Raw genomic sequence first — 23791 nt, 5'->3', positions numbered from 1 at the left:
ATAATTGGAGGCCAACTAATAGAGTTCAATGAGCAAGATGTGAATAGAGCTTCGGGGCTGCCAACTCCTGATGAACTAACTGAGTTTATGGACTTCATCAACTATGATGGAAGAATCAACTTGTCAAGCTTGAATAGGACTAACTTAATGAAGGAATGGTCCTTTGTGTTTGATTCTGTGGTGAGGGCCTTCACATGCAGGAAGACAGGGTATGGCAATATTTCAAGTGTGGTGCATAAGCTGGTGTACTCAATAGCCCACAACAGACACTTGAATGTTGGTCTATTGATCATGGAAGAACTTGCAACCAGGTTGACCATGCCCCTATCTGCTAGAGGTAAGGAAATATTCTTTCCTAGATTTATTATGTCTACTTTAATTCATAAGGTCACAGACATACACTTGTTGAATGGTATAGATAGCACTAAAATTGGCAACTGTAAGCAAGTGTCCAAAATAATATTTGGTTCACTTACTACAAAGAACAAAGTAAATGTAAGTCTGAAAATCACTCCATATATGATGGAGAGATTTAGGACTTACCCTTACCCAATGCCAGACATGAGATCTAATGTACAGTCTAGCATAACTATGGTCCCTGAACCTGTGGAAGTACAAATACTGGAACACACACAGGGACCTTCCCAAGCTAAAACCATTTATTCAATACCTTTAGTAGCTAGGAAACCAACCACCTCATCTTCTCAAAAGGATGAGGTGAGTAAAAGGAAGAGAAAGGAGGTAACTTTAACTGTTTTGACTGGGAGTGGTGAGGACCAAACAGAAGCAGAGCCACCCTTGGTCAAGAGATCAAAAAAGAGTAAGAAAATTGAGCTAGCCACTCAAGCCACCTCTATATCCTCCCAAAATGATGCAGTTGTAACAATGGGGACTAAACAGACTCTAGATACATCTTCTCAACATGGCGTGTCTATTGAAAAGAGAATTCACCCCAATGCATCATGTATAGAGTCTGCACCTGCACTTGATCAAATCCAAGTGTATGGTAGAAGAAATAAGGATGGCACACATAGTGAGGGCACATCTTTTGAAGCTCCCTCATTCATTCAGGGGGAGCTGCCTACACTCACTTCTGAACAACAGCTTCTAATCTCACAAATTTCTTCTCTACCTAAAGCACTTGAATCCAATCCTCAAGTGCAAGCTAAATCAAGTGAATTGGTTCAAGAAACCTTGCTCACCACCCAGACACTACAATCAGATGGTGAGAGGCTACTAGCTGGGGTAGACCTTGATGACACCATCAAAATCATGGGGGATTTATCAGTTTTTACTAAAGACCCCATGGAGATACTAAATGCACCTTCATATGCAAACCAGTCTTCACAGACTGTCAGGTTTGAGGATAGTACTCCTGAGGGGGAGCTATCTAAATCATCTCCAATTCAATTGGAGGTTCCTCATGTAGGAACAACTCCCCTCAAAATCCTAGCAGCTATTGCTTTGGCAGTAGATGCTAGGAGTACAATTGCCAATGATCCTGCTATAAGGGAGGCAAGTTTATCACATTCAAGTGACAGTGCTTTACAAGAAGCACAAGGGTTTGAGACTGGTGCACATGACAGTAACCCAGTCAAATCCCCTCCAATTCAATTGGAGGTTCCCATTACCTGTGAGGAACAACAACTTGTCAAAACCACATAGCAATCTGTGAGTAAAACTGTGACTTCAGTCACAGGTGGTTCTAATTCATAACCCTCCACATCTCAATCACACCTCATCTCCCAATGGCTCCAAGACACTGAAAATCAACCTTCAACAATTAAAGATCTCAGAGTTGATCAACTTGGAGGCCTTGTACAAATCTCACAACAGCTACTCACATCCAACATATTAAATCATGACTACCAAGCTATCATGCTCACCTACCAGGCTGATGTTGAAGAAACTCAAGAAAAAATTGTTGATGAAGCTGGTCAGGATGCTAATTGTGATGCTTGGTTGGACAAGGAATTAACAATTAAGATGGGTGATGTGTTAGCTAAATTCAGGGAGGAATATATCATAATTCTGGGAAGCAATGCCACATCCCTAACTCCTCAAGAGGTGTATGATGCCATCAATGAGGTCTATAAAGCTCAAATCAAGGCTTTTCACAACTTTGGAAAAGTACTTCAAATCACATTGAATGGATATGAAGATAAGATTATGAAGATGGTCAGGGAAAAGATGGCCCAAATCATCCCCTCTCAAACTGAGATCAAAAATCAGTTCAAAACCTTCTCAGAACAAATGTCAAGGTATGATCTCAGTGGGATTGATAAGAGTGTGAATCAGCTGAAAGACTCCTTTGTAGCCTTGCACAAGGTAGTTCAAGATCACATTACTAAATCCAATGACACAAGGTGAAAGTTGGATCAAATGCACACTGCAAGATACACTCCTTCACCTTTGGTCATGGATGAAATTCAGAAACATGTGCAAGCTATATTTGGACCATCTACTGCTCTCTCTACTACAAGCTCCTCTCCACAAGACCTTCAAGAACTCAAGACACGGGTAGCTTCTCTGGAAACCTCCAATGCATCTCTCAATGCTCTAGTTCAGGCTTTGACTTCTCTAGTCAAGAGTCAACAGACAGACATCAAGACCCTGGTGAACTCTCACAAGCATCTCCAAATGCAAAACTCTATTGCTTTGGGAGCCATCATGGGGAAGCTCAACATCCCTTTACCATTACTTCCTGAACAGATAAGGCCTGAAATTCCTACTCCCCTTCTCATGCCTGCCAACAAGACTAAGGGGGAGATAGAAAAGAGCTTAAGTCAAGAAGTAAATATTGATATGGAGAGGCTTATTAGGGCTGCTAAAGGACCAAGTCTGAGCAAGGAATTTGATGAATTGCTCAAGGCTCTAAGGGCTTCTCTCAACAATAACCTCTTCACCTACAAAAAAGCCTTGGACAGGATAATAAATTCATTAAGGGTGATTTTGGTGACTAAAGACAATTTTCAGGAGAAGAGGATAGTGGTCAATATAAATGATTCTGGGGTAGATAGGTGTATGTAGGTGTCCCTCAATTATCTTATTTCAAGGAGTGCATCTGATTTGGATATTCTGATAAACAAAGTCAGAGTTGTGATCTATGAAGACACTCAAATGCTAGTTGAACTGAAAAATACTCAAGTGACTGCTTTTCCAGAAGCATACCTACAGCCAAGCAAGGGAATATCATACATTTGTCCTACCACCAAACACTTCAAACACTTCCAAATCCCTAAACAATGTGGCATGGCCAACAAGAAGCTAATCATGACTCTGGAAACTGCTTTAAAGGTAAAGAAGAACAAGTCTTTTGAATATAAAGAGATGATTAAGCTATTGGGGAGTGTCTAAGGGATGCTGAAGCCAACTTGCCCAGAACTCAAATCAATAAGGATAACTTGGATGATGATGAGCAGAAGAAAGATGATCAAAAACCTTCTGGCTCAAATCCAAGTCAATCCAGTAAGGCAACTGGAAGCAAGGGTGGAGAGAGGAAGGAGGGTGAAAGTAAGAGGAGAGGTGAAAGAAGGAGCAAACAAAGACATGATGGCTCAGAACCACAACAGACCCTAATAATCCAAACACAACTTGCTCAACCTTTAGCTCAATCTTCAAAGTCAACAACTTCAAACATCAAACCACCTCAAACCTCTAAGCCCAAATTTCTATACAGACAAACTGCTAACTCTTTTTTAAAAATTCCAATCACCACAAGCCAAACATCTCTTAAGAAAATCTCAACCTTACCTTCTGTCAAACCATCACACAAAACTCATTTCAAGTCTGTTGGGAGAAAACCTAAGAAAGCTAAGTCTACTAAAAAAGTTAAAGTTACTAAAAGGGCCATCTGTAATTATTTCAAACAGAATAATTTTCTACCCTTAAACTTGTGTAGTTCAGATAAAGACTATTTTCAACAACTGGCTGAGGAAATAGTTAGAGTCTGGGTTGTTACTCTAAAGGAAGTAAGAATCTACTTTCAAGATGGATCCTTCACTTTTCTAAGCAGCAATTTGATGGACACTCTCTCTCCAACAGAAATCAAGAGAGTGATAAGTTTGTTGAAGGACAAGGATACTGCTACAAGAGCATGGAGATCAGTTCTAGCTGAATGGTTGATTGCAAGGGAGGAAAGAAAAGCAAGGAGTAAAGCAGAATATGTGGAAAAAAGGAAAAAGTATGATGAGGAGACTGAAATATATATCAAAAGATCAGAAGAACTTAGAGAAAAAGGGATGCGCAGAATCTCCAAAGATGGAAGATTTCTAAATGTAAAAGCTGGCTCATTTTCAAGATTCAGAATTGAGATGTTAGATGGTTATCTAAAGCAAGACAGACTCAAACTGATAGAAGCTCTAACAGGGACTCCAATCATAGAGGAACTTGAAATTCTTGTATATTTAAAAGACCTCATTATAGCAGAATCAGAAGTTCCAATCTTTGTCTGATGCTTGTAAATACTCAAACTCAAAATCATCTAATGTAAAATTGTTGTAATTTTGTCAATTTTTATATTAGTCTTATTTTCCATTTTTAAACTTGGGGTTAGTCTTGTTAACAGGCATTAATTTGTGTTAAGCAATCTTCTCACAAATTAGAGGAGATCGTTGTGCAAGACATGACTGTACTTTAACAAGACTAAGTCAAATTGACAACCCTAAGTAAGTTGTAATGTAATCTTAATTTATATTTTGTACTTGTAACAATTAAAGTCTGTAAAAATGTCAAAAGAGCAGACTGGAGTCTTTTTCTGTAAATAGTGTCAAGCCTAAGAATTCTATCTGGAAGAAGATCAAGAAGATCATGCCTCAGAAGAATTATGAAGAAGCTTGGAGTTGAATAAATCTGTTTTGAGAAAAATATTTTAAGTCAAGATCTCTACAAGTCACCAATTTAGTGTTATAGAGAAGTCACTCGAGAACTCCAAATGACTTATAGAGAACTCAGGAAAGCTACTAGAGAACTCAGAGATATCGACAAGCCAATTTGAAGATATGAATATTGGAGATATCGACAAGTCATTTCTTCACTAGAGAACTCAGAGTTATCGACAAGTCAAATTTCACTAGAGAACTCTGAGATGTCGATAAGTCAAAATTCACTAGAGAGCTCTGAGATATCGATAAGTTAAATATCACTAGAGAACTCAGAAATGTCTATAAGCCAAAGGGAAGACATAAAATGGAGAGATCTCGACAAGCCAAATTCTCTTATAGAGAACTCAGAGACCTCTATAAGTCAAATCAACTAGGGAGTATTAGAGATCTCGATAAGCCAATATACTTATCGAGATGTCAAGTTCCTGTTAGGTCACACTTTCACTGTAGAGGGGGTGAATACAGTGTTTATTACAATCAAATCAAACTTTAAGAACTTATGTAACAGAAAACAAACTTTATTGAAATAATAAACTCTGTTACAATCTGGAACTGTTATCTCTCAGTGATGAACAAAATATCACGAGAGCTGCTAGGGTTACAGTAAATAATATTCTCGATAATGATAACACTTATAGTGTAAACCCTATGTCTGTGTTTATATACTACACAGTTACAAGATAATCGCTAATTGATATGGACTATAATTCTGCTTCCTAATATATATCAATCAGATATCTTCTATTCCAAGTATTCCATTCTTCACGGAATTCCTTCTTCATGCATATCTCTTCTTATGTTTATCTTGATCTTCTTAACTTCAATCAGCTACTGTCCTTATCTGATCGTCCTTCAGCACTTAAGTTCTGATATCTATCTCCTGATGCTTATCTCCTGATAACATAAGTACTGATATCCCTTAAGTTCTGACGTCCAGTATAAGTACTGATTAGTTAAGTACTGATTTGTTCTGTTCAAATAAGATCTGAAATCTAAACATAAAACATATTAGCCATGACATTATAAAATATATCTAACAATCTCCCCCAACTTGTAAATTAGCAAAATATACAAGTTTAACAGATATTTGATGATGTCAAAAACATTAAGTACAAATGCATGAGAAATAGACAAGATAACTACAACTTACAGTCCTTAAAGCTTTTACCAATTCAACTTCTGATAACAACTTTGGTCTGTATACACATCAGAATTTAAGTAGTTGTAGATCTTTGACTTGGCTTCATCATTTTCTGATCTCTCTGATGTCAGGAGTTGTTCTGAGATAATTCTTCAACAAACATTTCTCAGCATATCTGAGTTCATCAATCATTCTCCGTTTGACATCTTTAAGCTCTGCAGTATCTTCACCAGTTTGAAATATTGCAGCTCTGAGATCATTAATCTTTGCTTTTCTCAACTCCCGATCTAGTCTTATGACATAAGCTTTGTTAGACTCTAGATTGAATTCAAGCCCCTTAATACCAAGATATGTTCTGATCTGTGCAGTATTAGGATTCATATCAACAATATCACCATTGTGATTTCTATACTTTGGAACATATCTGCTGTCAGACTTAACAGAATAAAGCCTTTTCTGTCTCTGAATCTGTTCTTTTAAGTAGTTTACAGCAGTCTCTGTTATTCTGTTATCCACTTGAAGTAAGAAAAGTACATGCTCCAATTCTTCAAAATACTTCAAAGGAATGGCATTTTGTCTTATATGATAAACCCTACCATCTGTCATGAAATACAACATGATGTATTCTTTCAAGTAAGTATGGTAAACCATCTGTACAGATTCTAGTTGATTCAATCTTTCAGGAGTTGCTCCAATACCTGGTTCACTCAAGGAAGTTGGATCATCGGTAGTGTTGTGTACTCTTCTTTCATCAGCACTTCCCAATCCAGTTTTATCTCTAGCTTCCTTTCCAGTAACTACTCTTGCTTCAAAACCACTTGGAGTAGTCTTCAAAGATTGAGTCTGTTTTGCTTTAGTGAATCCTGGTAGGAGTGTTTTAGATTTATTTTCTGATATCAAGTTAACTTGAGCACTGTCAGAGGTTACTTGCTTCTTCTGAATATCAGAACTTACAATTTCTTGACTCTGAACAACTTGAGCCATGTCAGAGGTTGTTTTAATAACTTTTCTTGAAGTCAGAGCAAGATCATCTTTTCCATCAGTAATTTCTTCTTCCTCAGGAGGTACATAAGGCTTGATAGGTTCACCAACCTTTTCTTTACCTTTGGATCTTGGATGCATCTGTGGTTGTGATCTAGCCAAAGTTTCTTCAGTATGTATCCTTTATTTGATCACAATGCCTTTAGGTTTTGGAAGTAATTTTTTACCAGAAGCTTCAGATTTAGATGTGACTTTCTCTGATTTAAGTCTGGCTTCTTCTTCCTTTAAACTTTCCAAGTCCATCCCTAGATTTTCTTGAAGAAATAACTGTCTTGACATTTCCTCATCAAGATCTAGAAGTTCATCAGAACTTATCCTTTTACCAGCAGCAGAACTTATTCTTTTCCCAGTATCAGAACTTGTTCTGTGACTAGCTTGTCTTGATGTAAACCTTCTACCTTGACTATGACCACTACCCATTCCAGAGTTTCCTTGGTCATCTTGTCCATCATCCTTTCCTTGCAGTGACTTGTTGGTTTTGCATTTGGACTTAATTACCTTCTCCCCCTTTTTGGCATCAGCAAGTAATAAAAGAGAGATAAGTAGTTCCACTGAGGTCTGGATGTCAGTAAGTTGCGATTGCTGAGAAGCTTGATTTATCAGAATTTGATCAATCTGAGCTTGTTGCTTCTCTTGAGTTTTCTCAATATAAGCAACCCTGTCAATGGTAGGTTGGAAGAACTTTTTCTTATCAATTTTCCAAACTTGTTCCTGTTTGATAAAGTTCTCCTGAATCTTGTGTAGCTCTGCATGAGTGTTGGAATGAAGACCTTGTAGATGTTTAGTACTCAATGCAGTGACTCTAAGCTGGGTTTTAAAATCATCAGAATGTAACATTTCATCAGCTTTAGTCAAGTGCTCAGCAAGATGTAAAGCATTTGGAACACATGAAACTGAGTTCCATTCCTTAGTCCACTCCTGACCTGCAGGAGTTTCACTCCAAGGTACTGGTGCATCCCTGATAACAAACTCCTTTACCAGTTCAGACTTAGGAAGAGTCAGTGGAGGAGTATGTCCTGAAGGACCTGCTTCATCAGCATCTACAGTTGTAGCAACCTCACCAGTATCTCCAACATTTGCAGCATCAGAACTTAGAGAATCAGTATCTTCTGATAAGACAACTGTGTGAGTAGCAACGGAGGCTTTAACATCCTCTAATTGTTGATCTGATACTAAGTTCTGATCAACAGCCATATCCTGATGCTCACCTAAAATCTGATCATCAGCATCTTGATGCAGAGAAGGTGTTAGTGATAACTCAGGAGTTTGAACAGCATCAGTAACAGGTGTTGTGGAAGGATTATTTGCTGTTGGAGCTTCTAAGAAAAGTATTTCAGGCACAACCAGGTTCTGAATATCAATTTCAGCACTTGTGCCTGGATCAACAAGAGACATAGAAGGTGAATTAGCCTTGTCAGATACAGGTTCCTGAGATGGAGTTGATGGAGAAGAAGTGACTGGAGCAAATTCCTTGTCTTGTGAGATCAGAGATTCCTGATCCCCTTCCTTAGCTGCTTCCTCCTCATCATCTGAAACTGGCCTTTGTGCCCTCTGTTTCTTGTACTTCCTTGTTGATTTGGATTCCTTGGGAGTTTCAGGAACCGTCATACGTCTAAGCCTCTTGAGAAGCCTAGAACCCCCAATTGCAGAATCCGTCTGAGAAGTTGCCTTCTCAGCTTCATTTACCACAGGTTCTGAAGAGGGAATCTGATCCTCAGAATCTGATTCATCTCTCAAAGTAATGCTTCTCCTCTTTTGAGGTGTTTGAGGAACAGTCTTTGTTCTCTTTGGCTTAGAGGATGTAGGCTTCACAGTAGGTGCTGAAGAAGAAGGTTGAGCAGTCTGTGAAGTGGAGAGATAGGATTTGAGATAAGTTCTGAGGGTAGGTTGAGTAGAATGAGAGGTAGGTACTGAGGTTGATGGATTTTGGTTATGATGAGTTGGTTAAACATTTGAGTAAACAGATTTGTAAGTAGCAGGATCAGCATTTACCAGAATTTGTTTCACAGACTGAGGAATCTGTAATTGTCTCACCATTGATTTCTTTGTGTCAGCATTTATCAGGTCGTTAAAGTATCTTTTTGCAACCTTAAAAGGTGGGGTTTGAGTGCTGACTAACTGGGGTTCAGCAGTACAATACGTATAAATAAGTTGACGGAATCTAGCAAAATAAACAACATCTCGATCCTCTGTCATCCTATCCCCAATAAAACCAATTATTCCAGTTGCAAAATCAAAATGAGTTTGATGGATAATAGCATACCCGATGTGCTGACTCAGAATTGGGATGACATCAAAATTTGAACACTTGTTGCCAAAAGCCTTGGTGATGCAATCGAAGAAGAAACTCCATTCTCTTCTGATATTAGCCCGTTTCAACTGTCCAAGTTTCGTCAGACTCTTTTCATATCCCAAATCAGTCATTAACCCCCGAAGTTCTGATTCCTCTGGTATAGAGAAGGTACAATCTTCTGGAAGATGTAATGCTCTTCGTACTGTACCAGGAGTGACTACATAGGATGAATCACCCACTTGGAAGATAATACTGGGAGTTCCTCGTTTACCACCATCATCAAAAACTCCAGTCCTCCAGAACCGCAGAACTTGTTGACTTGAAAATAATTCAGGCTGAGTTAAGGCGTACCCAACCTCACTATGTGCAAGAAGATCTTGCACAAAATGCAATTCAGATGGAGCTTCAGCATGATCAAGAATTGCAGTATAGTTGTTTGGAACAAACTTTGCTCCATCAATGATTAAATCCTTTGGTGCCATGTGAAAAAATATTGAAATTCAAGTATGCCTGTTAGGTGTTTGAGATAATGTCTGTATGAAAAACCAACGTGAGAAAGAATGAGAAAGAGAGTAAAAGTAAGAAGAGAGATAAAGGATAAAGAAAATAAAAGATTAAAGAAATCTTCTCTCTGTTGTTCTTATACTCTGAAAAAAAAATGTTACCGTTGGACACCTGTCAGACATGCAGTAATAACGGATAGTTACTGGGCTCGAGAAAACAGGAATGATTACTTACCCAGTTGCCTTGTTTCAAGGAAAAACCATTTCATTTATCAAGAGACACAGTTTTAATTCAAAATTTAAACCGTTAGCACTGATTGAATTATTTTTCACTGCAACATTAATATTCTGAAAATGAATCATGTTAAAAATGACCGAGATAATTTCGATGAATAAGTGCTGACAAAGAATCAGAACTTAAATAAAGACAAAATTTAAATGGTCATCAGAATATCAAGCAGGATTTAACAACACAAGATAAAATAACTCAGAGACAAAATCTTGAAGTAAAAACAGTTTTCATTAATATATCAAGTCAATACATATATGAAATAGAAATTACATCAATACAAGATTTTCCCTAAGCTTCTAATCCTAACGTCAACAGCTTTAGTCCTAGCTAAGAAGCCTGACAAAGCTGAGGATGAAGAAGAACAGGAAGAAGATGAGATTAAGTCATCTTCCTCTTCCTATCTTCGACAAACAAGATAGCGAGTCGAATGATTCGCTCTTGCTGATGGATAGCTTCCCGCCGTTCCGCCTCCAATCGATCAAGATGAAGCTGGTAGTCCATCTCGAAGAACAGAAGTTGGTTCAGCACCACCTGTGGGACAGAGCCCCATATCTCTTCAGGAATGGCAGTTACATGCCACTCCTGCTGCCAGTCGGCGCAGCTAAGCTCCATATGAAAATTTTGGTAATTGAAAAACATGTTGTATCGAACCATGATGCTTTTGAAAAAGAATATGAAGTTACGATTGTGAGAAAAATTGATGAAAGGGTTAAAGTGAAGTGGCTGATTATATAGGCAAGAGAATGCCAGGAGTCGCGAAGATATTTAATGCTGACAGATAGAGTTAAGTCTACCTCGTCTCCCTAGACTTTGAAAAAGAATAACAGTCATTGGAAAGAGGAATCATGGTCTAGACCGCACAAGACACAAGAAACAGTGGACTGTTCAAGTACAAAACCATTAATCCTAATCATAGTGACTATTAATCTTCCACTTCAACATATGCGAGTACAAACTGAGACTGTTATTAAATTTCATTCAAAGATAAGCCAAGTAAAGGATTAGACTGAGAAATCAGAACTTAGACCTATACCAGAACTTAACAGTCATCAGAACATAATTTCTTAACTCGAAAAAGGAATGCTCATCTTAGTAAATACTCATACAAGTTCTTAGTTATGAACGTCAGAACTTAATCATCAGAACGTGTAACTAGAACTTGTCCTCAGAATTTATGCAAAAATGACACAATGACTGTTTATCTAAAATAACATAGACCACCACAGAAATTTTCATCATTCAGATGGAGTGATTAGTGTGTGCATTAAGCTAAATAACAGACAAAGAGTAAAGTCTGATCTACTTCAGTACATCTTAGAAATAAGTCATAATTAAAATTTTGCTAAAGAGCTGTCATTATCCTGAAACCTACTGATAAATGAGTTCATGCATGAGTCCACCTCAACTGTTTTTGTGCTAATTTTATGCATCTTTAAAATTCTCTTTTACAGTGGCTTCTCAGTGTAAGTGAGTCACGACTGCTTATCAGAATTTATGCTTTTATCAGAGTATTTCTCTAGTAATCATAGAGTGTGAAAAGTCACCAAGAAAATATTTTGCTTTTCTAATGCATATTTACTTAATACCAGCAATGCACTTGGGTCGTCCCTTTCACATTTTTACTCTAGATCTCAAAGGAGTACCTGATTTTTTTTTATTTATTTATTTTTTTTTAATAAGAGAGGTCTATCAGCACTTAGTACATTCAGCAGTTTTACTAGTATCAGAACTTAACAGATGAGTAGCATTATTCTAATTTGTGACTTAGTAATAAGATATACAAAGTAAACTTAACTAAGCTCAGTTATCAGAATTTGCTAGTGTCATAAGATTTCCACTGAAATAATTACTTCTTCCATGGAATCATTTGTTTATTGAAGATTACTAGATCAGTATCTAGCACAGTTATCCTCATAGGATTGAATAATTACTGAAACAGACATATCACTTATCAGAGTTTAGAAACATATATCAGACAACAGTCAGTACTTAAAGACATTTATCAATTAATGCACAGAATATACAAAGAGATTAATTCTGTAAATACTGATCATAAAGTCTGATAACATAGAACAAGTTTAAGCAGATTTAGAGAAAGAACCTGAAATCATTCCAAGTTCATTTACCAATTTTGAAAAGGTAGCTTCACACAGTGGTTTTGTGAAGATATCTGCTACTTGTTGATCTGTGGGAACAAAATGCAATTCCACTGTACCTTCATCCACATGTTCCCTGATGAAATGGTACCTGATGCTGATGTGCTTTGTCATAGAGTGTTGAACTGGATTACCTGTCATAGCAATAGCACTTTGATTATCACAGTAAATAGGGATTTTGAAATATGTTAACCCATAATCCAGTAACTGATTCTTCATCCAGAGAATCTGTGCACAGCAGCTTCCTGCAGCAATATACTCTGCTTCTGCAGTTGATGTGGAAATTGACTTTTGTTTCTTGCTATACCAAGAAACCAACCTGCCTCCAAGAAACTGGCAGCTACCACTTGCGCTTTTCCTGTCAATTTTGCAACCTGCAAAATCTGCATCTGAGTAACCTATTAATTTAAAATCTGATTCTCTAGGATACCATAATCCTAGATCAGCTATTCCTTTAAGATACTTAAAGATTCTTTTTACAGCTGTTAAGTGAGGTTCTCTTGGATCTGCTTGAAATCTTGCACAAAGACAGGTAGCAAACATGATATCTGGTCTACTAGCAGTTAGATAGAGAAGTGAGCCAATCATACCTCTGTAATCAGTAATATCTACTGAATTACCAGTATCCTTATCCAGTTTTGTTGCAGTGGCCATGGGAGTGGATGCACTTGAACAGTCTTGCATTCCAAATTTCTTCAGCAAGTTTCTGGTGTACTTAGATTGACAAATAAAAGTTCCTTCTTCACTCTGCTTGACTTGAAGGCCCAGAAAATAACTGAGTTCTCCCATCATACTCATCTGATATCTTGACTGCATTAGTTTGGCAAACTTTTTGCAAAGTTTGTCATTTGGAGACCCAAAAATAATATCATCAACATAAATCTGGATCAAAAGTAAGTCCTTGCCATGGTTGAGATAGAACAGTGTTTTGTCAATAGTTCCTCTGTTGAATCCACTTTCCAGAAGAAACTGAGCTAAAGTCTCATACCATGCTCTAGGAGCTTGCTTAAGTCCATAAAGTGCTTTATCAAGCCTGTAGACATAATCTGGATGTTTGGAATCTACAAAGCCTGGAGGTTGTTCAACATATACTTCCTCTTCCAATTCTCCATTGAGAAAAGCACTTTTCACATCCATTTGAAAGACAGTAAACTTTTTGTGAGCAGCATAAGCCATGAATATCCTTATGGCTTCTAATCTAGCAACTGGAGCAAATGTTTCATCATAGTCAATTCCCTCCTGTTGAGAATATCCTTTTGCAACCAGCCTTGCCTTGTTCCTTACAATTATGCCATCACTGTCAGTTTTGTTTCTGAATACCCACTTTGTACCAACAACCGATCTATTCTTAGGTCTTGGCACTAAGGTCCAGACTTTGTTTCTTTCAAATTCATTCAACTCTTCCTGCATTGCTTGCACCCAATCAGCATCTTGAAGAGCTTCTTCCACTTTCTTTGGCTCAGACTGAGAGAGAAAAGAATTGTAAAGACATTCATTCGAAGTACCTGTTCTAGTTCTGACACCTGCCTCAGGATTTCCAATTATCAAATCAGGTGTATGTGATTTTATCCACTTCCTTGCAGATGGAAGATTTTCTCTAGAACTGGATGCTCCCCCATGATTCATGCTGTCTTCGGTTTCATTTTCTGATGCTCCCCCTGAAACTATGCTCTCTGAGTTGGATCCTTCAGTATTTAGATTTTCAGTACTGTCAGTACTTGGCTTATCAGAACTTGACGAATCGGAATTTGAAGAGCCAGATGTATGTTCTGATGCTTCTTGAGATGTGATAATATCTTGAGTATGCTCCCCCTGCATTGGTGCATCTTCCTTTGACGTAGTCACCACATTTTCAATAACATCAGAGTTTAATCCATCAGAATTTACAGTATCAGGACTTAGACTGTCAGGACTTGAGGTATCAGAATATGAATCTTCATTTTTAAATCTCAGCTGATCATGATCAATGCAATCTTCAAGTCCAGTGATCTTCTTGTCATCAAAAGATACATTGATAGATTCCATGACCACTTTTGTTCTCAAATTATAGACTCTGAAGGCTTTTGTAGAAAGTGGATATCCAACAAAGATTCCCTCATCAGCTTTTAGATCAAACTTGGATAGCTGTTCAGGATGAGTCTTGAGAACAAAACACTTACATCCAAATACATGAAAGTATTTGAGATTTGGCTTCTTGTTCTTCACCATCTCATATGGTGTTTTTCCATGCTTGGTAATGAGTGTTGCATTTTGAGTAAAACAAGCAGTCTGCACAGCTTCAGCCCAGAAATAGGTTGGAAGCTTTGCTTCTTCAAGCATTGTTCGTGCAGCTTCAATGAGAGTTCTATTCTTCCTTTCAACAACTCCATTTTGCTGTGGAGTTCCAGGAGCAGAAAATTCCTGCTTTATTCCATGATTTTTGCAGAACTCTTCCATTATCAGATTCTTGAATTCAGTGCCATTATCACTCCTCAAAATTTTCACAGAATCTTTGATCAATTTATCCAGAAGTTTGACATGATCAATCAGGATAGATGCAGTTTCACTTTTTGTGTGCAAGAAATACACCCATGTGTATCTGGTGAACTCATCTACTATGACCAACGCATATTTCTTCTTTGCAATAGACATGACATTCACTGGACCAAATAGATCAACATGAAGTAGATAATAAGGCTCAAGAATTGATGATTCAGTCTTGCTCTTGAACGAAGATTTTCTTTGTTTAGCCTTCTGACATGAGTCACAAAGACCATCAGGAACAAACACTGATTTTGGCAGTCCTCTCACAAGATCTTTCTTGATCAGTTCATTTATCTTGTTGAAGTTTAAATGAGAGAGTTTCTTGTGCCAATTCCAGCTTTCTTCAGTTGAGGCTCTACTCACTAAACAGATTGCAGAACCATCAGAACTTGTTGAAAGCTTAGCTTCATAAATGTTACCACGCCTGAATCCCTTCAGAACAATTTTTTCTTTAGATTTACTAACTATTTCACAATGTTCTGCAAAGAAATCAACATGATAACCTCTGTCACAGATTTGACTTATACTCAGTAAGTTGTGTTTAAGTCCTGAGACCAGAGCTACATTTTTAATGATGACATTCCCAAGATTGATATTGCCATATCCCAAAGTTTTTCCAATGTTGCCATCTCCATAAGAAACACTTGGGCCAGCTTTCTCCATAAAGTCTGATAGCAGGGCCTTATTTCCAGTCATATGTCCTGAACATCCACTGTCCAGAACTAAAATATTTTTCCTGTTGCCCTGCAATCAAAAAGACCACTAATTATTAGTTTTAAGGACCCAGACTTGCTTGGATCCTTTGGCCTTTTTAGGTTTGTTAACATTTGCAGCGGATTTAGCATCAGATTTTATGTTAACAGTTTTCTTATCAGAACTTATACTACCAGACTTTGAATCAGAACTTACACTAGAAGGAACAACAGAAACTTTCTTTAAAGAAGGTTTTATTTGATAATAATCATAGTACAAACTATGATATTCCTTACAAGTATAAATGGAATGCCATAAACTACCACAATGAAAACAAGGATCTTGTGGTTTGTATCTAACAGACTGACTCTTAACTCCTGATTTTGTAGATAAGGAGTTAATATTCTTATTCTTCCTGCAAAAAGAAGCCAGATGGTTAGAACTTCCACAGTTATGACACGCTTTCCTAGGAGCATCAGGAACAGATTTATAGTTATTGCTTTTATTCACACCTTCCTTTCCATTCCTGTTTTTCCTAGGTGATTTTACCTTGTTTGCATTCTTAACATCTTTCAGCTTATGCTTAAGCTGCTTCTTTGTCATTAAGCCTATGTTAACTTCAGCTGTCTTTTCCTGTTTTAGTTTGTCAGAAGCTAATTCCTTTTTAACTTCTGATTTCTCATTTTCAGATTTTTCAGTTACAAACTTAACAGGTTCTAACTTCAGCTTTTGCTTATCAACAGGCTTAATTTCTACAGTTCCTTTTTCATTTTTATTTTCTCCATAACCTAAGCCCTCTTTCCAGTTTCCACTGCTTAGCAAATTTTGAGTTGTTTTGCCAGAGTTAGGCCAAGTTCTGATAATCTCTCTCTCCTTTTCTAACTCAGTTTTTAGAGATTCATTCATTTTTAGCACTTCATCCCTAACATAAAAAGCATCATCTCTATCCTGCTGAGTTTGATGGAACATGACTAACTCTTTTTCTAAGAAATCATTTCTTTTCCTAAAAGCAAGATTTTCAGAAGTTAATCTTTCATATGTTAAAGTTTGATCTCTATAACTAACAAACATGGTTTTAAGATATCTTCTCAACTCATTAATATCATCAGTATGAAAAGCATAAGTAGTCTGAGGTACCTTTGTTTCAGCAGCTTCAGAACTGCTCTCAGAACTTGATTTATCAGCATTTGCCATCAATGCATAGTTCTCCTCACTTTCAGAGTCTGAGGTGTCTGTCCAGCTTTTCTGCTTTGTGACAAGAGCTTTGCCTTTGTCACTCTTGGTCTTCTTGCAATCAGGAGATATGTGGCCTTTCTCACCACAATTATAACATTTAACATTAGCGTAATCTCCTCTGTCAGACTTTCCTCCTCTTCCTTCAGATCTTCTGAAATTCTTCTTATCAGAACTTATGCCTTTTCTGGAAAACTTCTTTCCCTTCCTGAACTTCCTGTATGCAATCTTTGTGATTCCTTTCACCATAAGAGCACACAGCTTCATCATCTCCTCATCAGCATCAGTTTCAGGCAAGCTTTCAGAATCTGAGTCATCATCATTCTCAGAACTTGATGACTCAGTATCAGACTTTATGATAAGAGCTTTACCCTTGTCTTTCTTTGAGGAAGGTGGTTTGGGGGATTCCTCTTCAGCCTTGAGAGCAACTGTCCTTGACTTTCCTCCTTTCCTCTTGCTTTTTTGTTCCATCTCAAGTTCATGAGTCTTGAGCATTCCATAGATTTCATCAAGAGTTGTTTCATCAAGATTGTAGTTGTCTCTTATTGTTGTTGCCTTCAAATCCCAACATTCAGGAAGAGCTAACAGGAATTTAAGGTTTGTATCTTCAAGATCATACTCCTTATTTACTAATGACAAGTCATTCAAGAGTTTGACAAATCTATCATATACATCATTCAATGACTCATTAGTCCTAGAGTCAAAGTGTTCATACTCTTGAGTGAGTATTGTCTTCCTGTTCTTCTTAACTGTTTCAGTTCCTTGACACCTTGTCTCCAGTGCATCCCATATCTCCTTAGCAGTCTTGCAGTTGATTACCCTGTTTGACATTACATTATCAATGGCACTATGCAATAAGTGTCGTACCTTGGCATCCTTAGCAATAGATGCTATATCTTCAGCAGTGTAATCACTCTTTTCCTTTGGTACGGTCTTTGCTGCTTCACCTGCAACTACAACAGCGAGCTTGGTAGGTTTGTGAGGCCCTTCCTTGATTCTATCAAGGTATTCTGGATCTGTTGCTTCCAGAAACATGGTCATCCTTACCTTCCATATGGGATATTCAGATGGTCTCAATATGGGAACTCTGATAGTCTCATATCGACTCTGAGTTGATGTCTTTGATGATTCCTCAGTTTTGGTAGGCTTAGTTGGAGTTTCTGTGTCAGACATGATTGTGTTTGGATCTTTAACTGTATGTGTGTTAACAGAAGGCTCTGATACCACTTGTTAGGTCACACTTTCACTGTAGAGGGGGTGAATACAGTGTTTATTACAATCAAATCAAACTTCAAGAACTTATGTAACAGAAAACAAACTTTATTGAAACAATAAACTCTGTTACAATCTGGAACTGTTATCTCTCAGTGATGAACAAAATATCACGAGAGCTGCTAGGGTTACAGTAAATAATATTCTCGATAATGATAACACTTATAGTGTAAACCCTATGTCTGTGTTTATATACTACACAGTTACAAGATAATCGCTAATTGATATGGAATATAATTATGCTTCCTAATATATATCAATCAGATATCTTCTATTCCAAGTATTCCATTCTTCACGGAATTCCTTCTTCATGCATATCTCTTCTTATGTTTATCTTGATCTTCTTAACTTCAATCAGCTACTGTCCTTATCTGATCGTCCTTCAGCACTTAAGTTCTGATATCTATCTTCTGATGCTTATCTCCTGATAACATAAGTACTGATATCCCTTAAGTTCTGACGTCCAGTATAAGTACTGATTAGTTAAGTACTGATTTGTTCTGTTCAAATAAGATCTGAAATCTAAACATAAAACATATTAGCCATGACATTATCAAATATATCTAACAGTTCCCTATATGCCTAACTGGAGATCTCGATGTAAAATCTCAAAGTACAAATTGCATATCAGTTCAATATCCAAGATTAACAATCAACAAACAATCCAACCAGTTGGATTGACAAGTCTACAAAAAGCAGCTTGAAGAGTGTGCAAGATCAAGGGTGCAGATTAACTGACAAAGGAAGATCAAAGTTAACACAGTATGCAAAGATATGTTAAGCCAGAAATGGAAGATATATTTTTCCTAAAATGGAAATGATTAGTGACAGTTTACTAAAGTGAATAGCATCTCTTATTGTACACTGTGTAAACCAGCAGTTAACCAAAAATATAAAGTTAACACTGGTCCTTTGTTAGTGTAACAATTAGATCAGGAATTCTTATATTCTCTCAAGATTGAAGCTAAGCTCTTTAACAATAAAGAGTCTAGAAATTTTGTAGCAAAATATTCTTAATTTTAATATAAAATTTAGTAAGTTTTGAAAGATCTGTGTTATTCATAGCTGCATGTTTAATTTCTGTTATAACACGTCTTACTACAAGATTTGATTTACTTTGTTCAAAAACAAAATAGTTCAAGAAAAGCATAAAAACACTAAAACACATTCACCCCCCCCCCCTATGTGTGTAATTCATTACCTAACATCGAAGTCAATCTAGAAAAGCAACCGGTAGCAAGGGTGATGACAAGAAAAAGGAAAAAGAAGAAAAGAAGGGGAATGATGATAGTAAGAGGAGAAGAAAGGATGGAGAAATTGCAACAAATCAATAGAATGTCCAAGGAACTCAAATATCATAAACTCACCAAACTCAAACTCCTAAACCTGGCCAAACAGACACTCAAACAATCCAACCTCAAAAATTCAAGTACCTATACAAGCCAACTGCAAACTCCATACTCAAGATACATATCACAGCCAACCAAGTATCTTTAAAGAAAATATCAAATCCACCTTCATTCAAACCACCAACCAAGACTCACTTCAAAACTGCAGGAAGAAAAACATAGAAAATTCAAGCTGATGTTGGTGCCATCTGAAACTGTTTCAATCAAGATGACTTTCTATCAGTTTCAAGGAGCATAACAGGTGATGATTATCATCAACAACAAGCTGAGGAGATAATCAAAGTTTGGTTAGTTTCTCTGAGAGAAGTCATGATCGACTACAAGGATGGCTCCTTCATTTTGCTGAACAAAGAAGTAATAAATACATATTCCACTGTAGAATTGAAGAGGGTGATTATTTTGATGAAGGCTAAGGATTCCAGTACAAGAATGTGGAAGGTTGTGTTGGCTGAAAGGTTGAGAGAAAGGGATATCAAGGTTGTAAGGGAAAAGGATGAGAGGAAAAAAATGGAAAGGAAATATGCTGAAGAAATTGAGATGTTTGAAAGAAGATCAAATGAATTGAAGGCAAGGGGGTTGAGCTGAGCTTCAAAGGATGAACATTTTCTAAACATCAAAGTTGGCATATTCTCAAGATTCAGAATTCATCTTCTCAACAATTACTCATTGGAAGAATGGCTCAAGCTAGTGGAAACTCTAAGAGGGACTGAAATTATTGAAGAACTCGAAGTGCTAGTCAAAATCAAGGACCTCATTACAAAAGAGCCTGGCTATGAGAAATTCACATGAAGTGTGTAATCTGTAAACTGATTAAAATTTTCAATGTATAAAAAGTGTATTTGTCAATCTATCAATTTTATTGTATTTGTTTTTAGCTTGGGGTTAATCTTGTTATCAGGCCTGAATTTGTGATAAGAAATCTTCTCACAAATTGGGAAAGATTATTGTGCAAGACATGTACAAATTGGGGAGATTATTGTGCAAGACATGCTTGTATAATAACAAGACTATGTCATATTGACAACCCTAAGATTAAGTTGTATGATAATCAATATTTGTATTATGTAATTATATTCCTTGAGTCTGTAAAAATGTTTACTATATTAGACTGAAGGATTTTTCTGTGAACAGTTTCAAGATAAAGAATAAACTATGGAAGAAGATCAAGTCCTGATCATGCCTCAGAGAAAAGTGTAGAATTTTGGAGTTGAATAATATTGTTTAAGGAAAAATATTTTAAGTCAAGATATCGATAACTCACAGATAAAAGGATATCAAGAAGTCGGTCGAGAACTCCAAAATGACTTGTAGAGAAGTCCAAGAGATATCGATAAGTCATTTCTGCATGTAGAGAACTCAAATATCGACAAATCAAATGAAAATGTAGAGAACTGGAGATATCAACAAGTCAAATACCTCATGTAGAGATCTCAAAGATATCGACAAGTCAAAATATGTATGTAAAGATCTCAGAGATATTGGCAAGTCATTTCTGCATGTAGAGAACTCAAATATATCAACACGTCAAATTCTTCATGTAGAGAACTCGAGATGTCGACAAGTTAAAAGCCTATACCGAGAACTAGAGATGTCGACAAGTTATTCTACATGTTAAGAACTAGAGACCTACACAAGTCATTTACATATGTTGAGAACTAGAGATATCGATAAGTCATTATACTTATTGATATGTCACTTCTCTACAGAACAAAAGGAGATCTCGACATACTCTCAAATTCAGAATATAGACAAGTTCAAGATTCAAGATTATCAGTCAACAAATAATTCATTCACTGAATTGGAAAGTCTACAAAAGCAACTTGAAGAATACAAGATCAAGGACCAAGATTCACTGGACAAAGGATGGTCGCAGACCTATAAGATTCTGCACAGATATGCTAACACCCGAAAAGAAAATAAATAAGGTTGCTTTAGAAATTGATTTAGTAAACCCGTCATTTACATATTCTAATAATTAATTTAAAATAATTGCTTTAGAACTAGAGACCTACACAAGTCATTTACATATTCTAATAATTAATTTAAAATAATTTAAATTTATATTTTAAGATGAGGTAATTCATATACAACATATCTTTAACAAAGTATTGAGTTTAGGCCTATTGAACAATACCGTTAACGGCCAACAAAACATGGAACAGAGCTCTGCGGAGGGAGGATCAATGGCTACTACTTCAAATCACGGAAACCAACTCTCTAAATCAGAAGATTATGAACATTTTATGGAGGTTAGTAACCCCATCCATCCATGTTTTAGTTGTCGTCACTTGGTTTTAAAATTTACGGTGAATAGTTTGATTATGACTTTAATTTTCATTCAAATATAAGTTTTCAGTATATATAATGCTCCATTTGTATGCATAAGAGTATTCCATGTATTGATGTTGATTGCATGTGTTAGTTCGGAGTCATATAGACAATGATTTGATTTTAAATTGATTATATTAGGTCACTGTAGGATGCCTGTACTTCTGTATAGCAAATTGTTAAGATTTCCAACAGTAGATTATTCACGATTTTATTAAGATTTCTGCATAAACTATTTTGGATTGAGTTTTAAATTTGAATGTTCAGGAACTTAAGAGAAAGCACGACTCATGAAATATTGACGGGGATATGGGTAATATGTTAGACAATATTTTTCATTGCTTGTTGGAAGCTGAATTAAAAATTTAGGTATACATGATTAATCAATGTTAAATGTAGGTAGAGGATGAAAACCGTTAGGCGGCTTTGTTTCTGCAAATGTGGAGAGAGATGAGGATGGAACATTTGTAAGTGTTCCACTCATTGTATTTGAACGTTATTAAGAAGTTGAATTTATATTATACCTGACTGCATCATCTATCCAAAATTGCAGAGGGTTCCGTCTAGTTTTATTGATAAATTGGAGTAAACTTCATTCCCAATTACACCTAAAGTGAAAGACAATTGTTTGGAATGCGAATTATGATAAGTATCGAAAGAAATTCTGTGACCTTTAAGAATTTATGATTTAAAGATGTATTCTATTATTGTTTTTGAATATTATAGGTATGGTAACTTTACTTTCCAATGTTTCAACCATATGGTTGTTTCATTACACATCCCTCAGTTGAGCCAATGATTTTTTTCAATAAAGAGAACTATAATAATTGGATGATGGATGAGTTTATATATTGTCGTAATCATGATGTTACTGAGAGGTACCTTTCTTGTATTCACTACAATGCTATAAGACTTGATTCTGAACAATCCTTGATGGTGATCAGATAATACTCAAGTATTGAGGACTTGGATAATATGGTAATCACTCTCTCTATCTATACATATATTATTTCCCTCATGTATAAACATTGGTTTTACTTATCTTAAATCTAATATTCAATGTGCTCAATTGAACAGGAACTGCCTACTCATTTGGAAAATTTGTATAAGCGATGAAAAGGATTGTCCAGGATCTGTTTGAAGCATGGCTGCAGAAAACGGGATGTACTCATCCATTGGGTTGAAGAAAAGTGTTGGTTTGGGAAATGATGGTTTGGAGTTCTGAAGGAGTTGGATATTTGCGCAGGTGATGTAGTAGCTATGAATATGGCTGAAGAGTTACTAGAGATTGTTCTACTTTTTATTTTTAAAAAGAAAGAAGTGGAAGCTGAGAAAACATAAGGTATCTCACAATTCTTTTGATATTGTTATGAGGGTGCAACACTTTATTTGAAAATTCAGTTTTTTAATACCTAAAAAATACAAATATATTTACTAATAAATTAAAATTGGATAATTAACAAACAGGGGATAAGAATGGAAGAAGATCATTTTATAAGATTTTTTAGGGCCCTTTAAAGCTGGGATACATTATGAGTAACTTATTGGTTTTTATATTATTCTTGTATCTTTTTAGTAAATGATCAGTTATTCTTTTATGTTTGAACATTGTAACAGACAATCCCGAGGTTTGTACGCCAGGAGACTGAAAAATAGCTCCTTGGTGTTGAACATATTAAAATCAATGGGATTCTGTGGGATGTGAGATACGTTGCTAAATTTAGAATAATTTATGGGTTAAAATAATTGAGTAAGTATTTTGGTCTTGTGGAAAATGATATGATGTTATTTAGTTTTGATGTGAATGGTGACTTTTGTGGAAGAATTTTTATGTGTGAAGGAAAGGAAATTACATGTTCCACTGTCGAAAATAATGGGAGGAGTCTCCCTAGTGGCAATTTTTTTCTCTTTGAAGATAATGCTCCAGATCGACCTGCTGATATTGGTATGCCATATGTTTTGTTTCCTTATTTACTTTGCAGGCTCCTTTTAGATAGGCACTAGTTGTGTTTTTAATATTGTCT

This window comes from Apium graveolens, chromosome 2 (assembly GCF_009905375.1).
Source record: "Apium graveolens cultivar Ventura chromosome 2, ASM990537v1, whole genome shotgun sequence".
Lineage (NCBI taxonomy): Eukaryota > Viridiplantae > Streptophyta > Magnoliopsida > Apiales > Apiaceae > Apium > Apium graveolens.
This window is presented reverse-complemented; position numbering follows the sequence as displayed.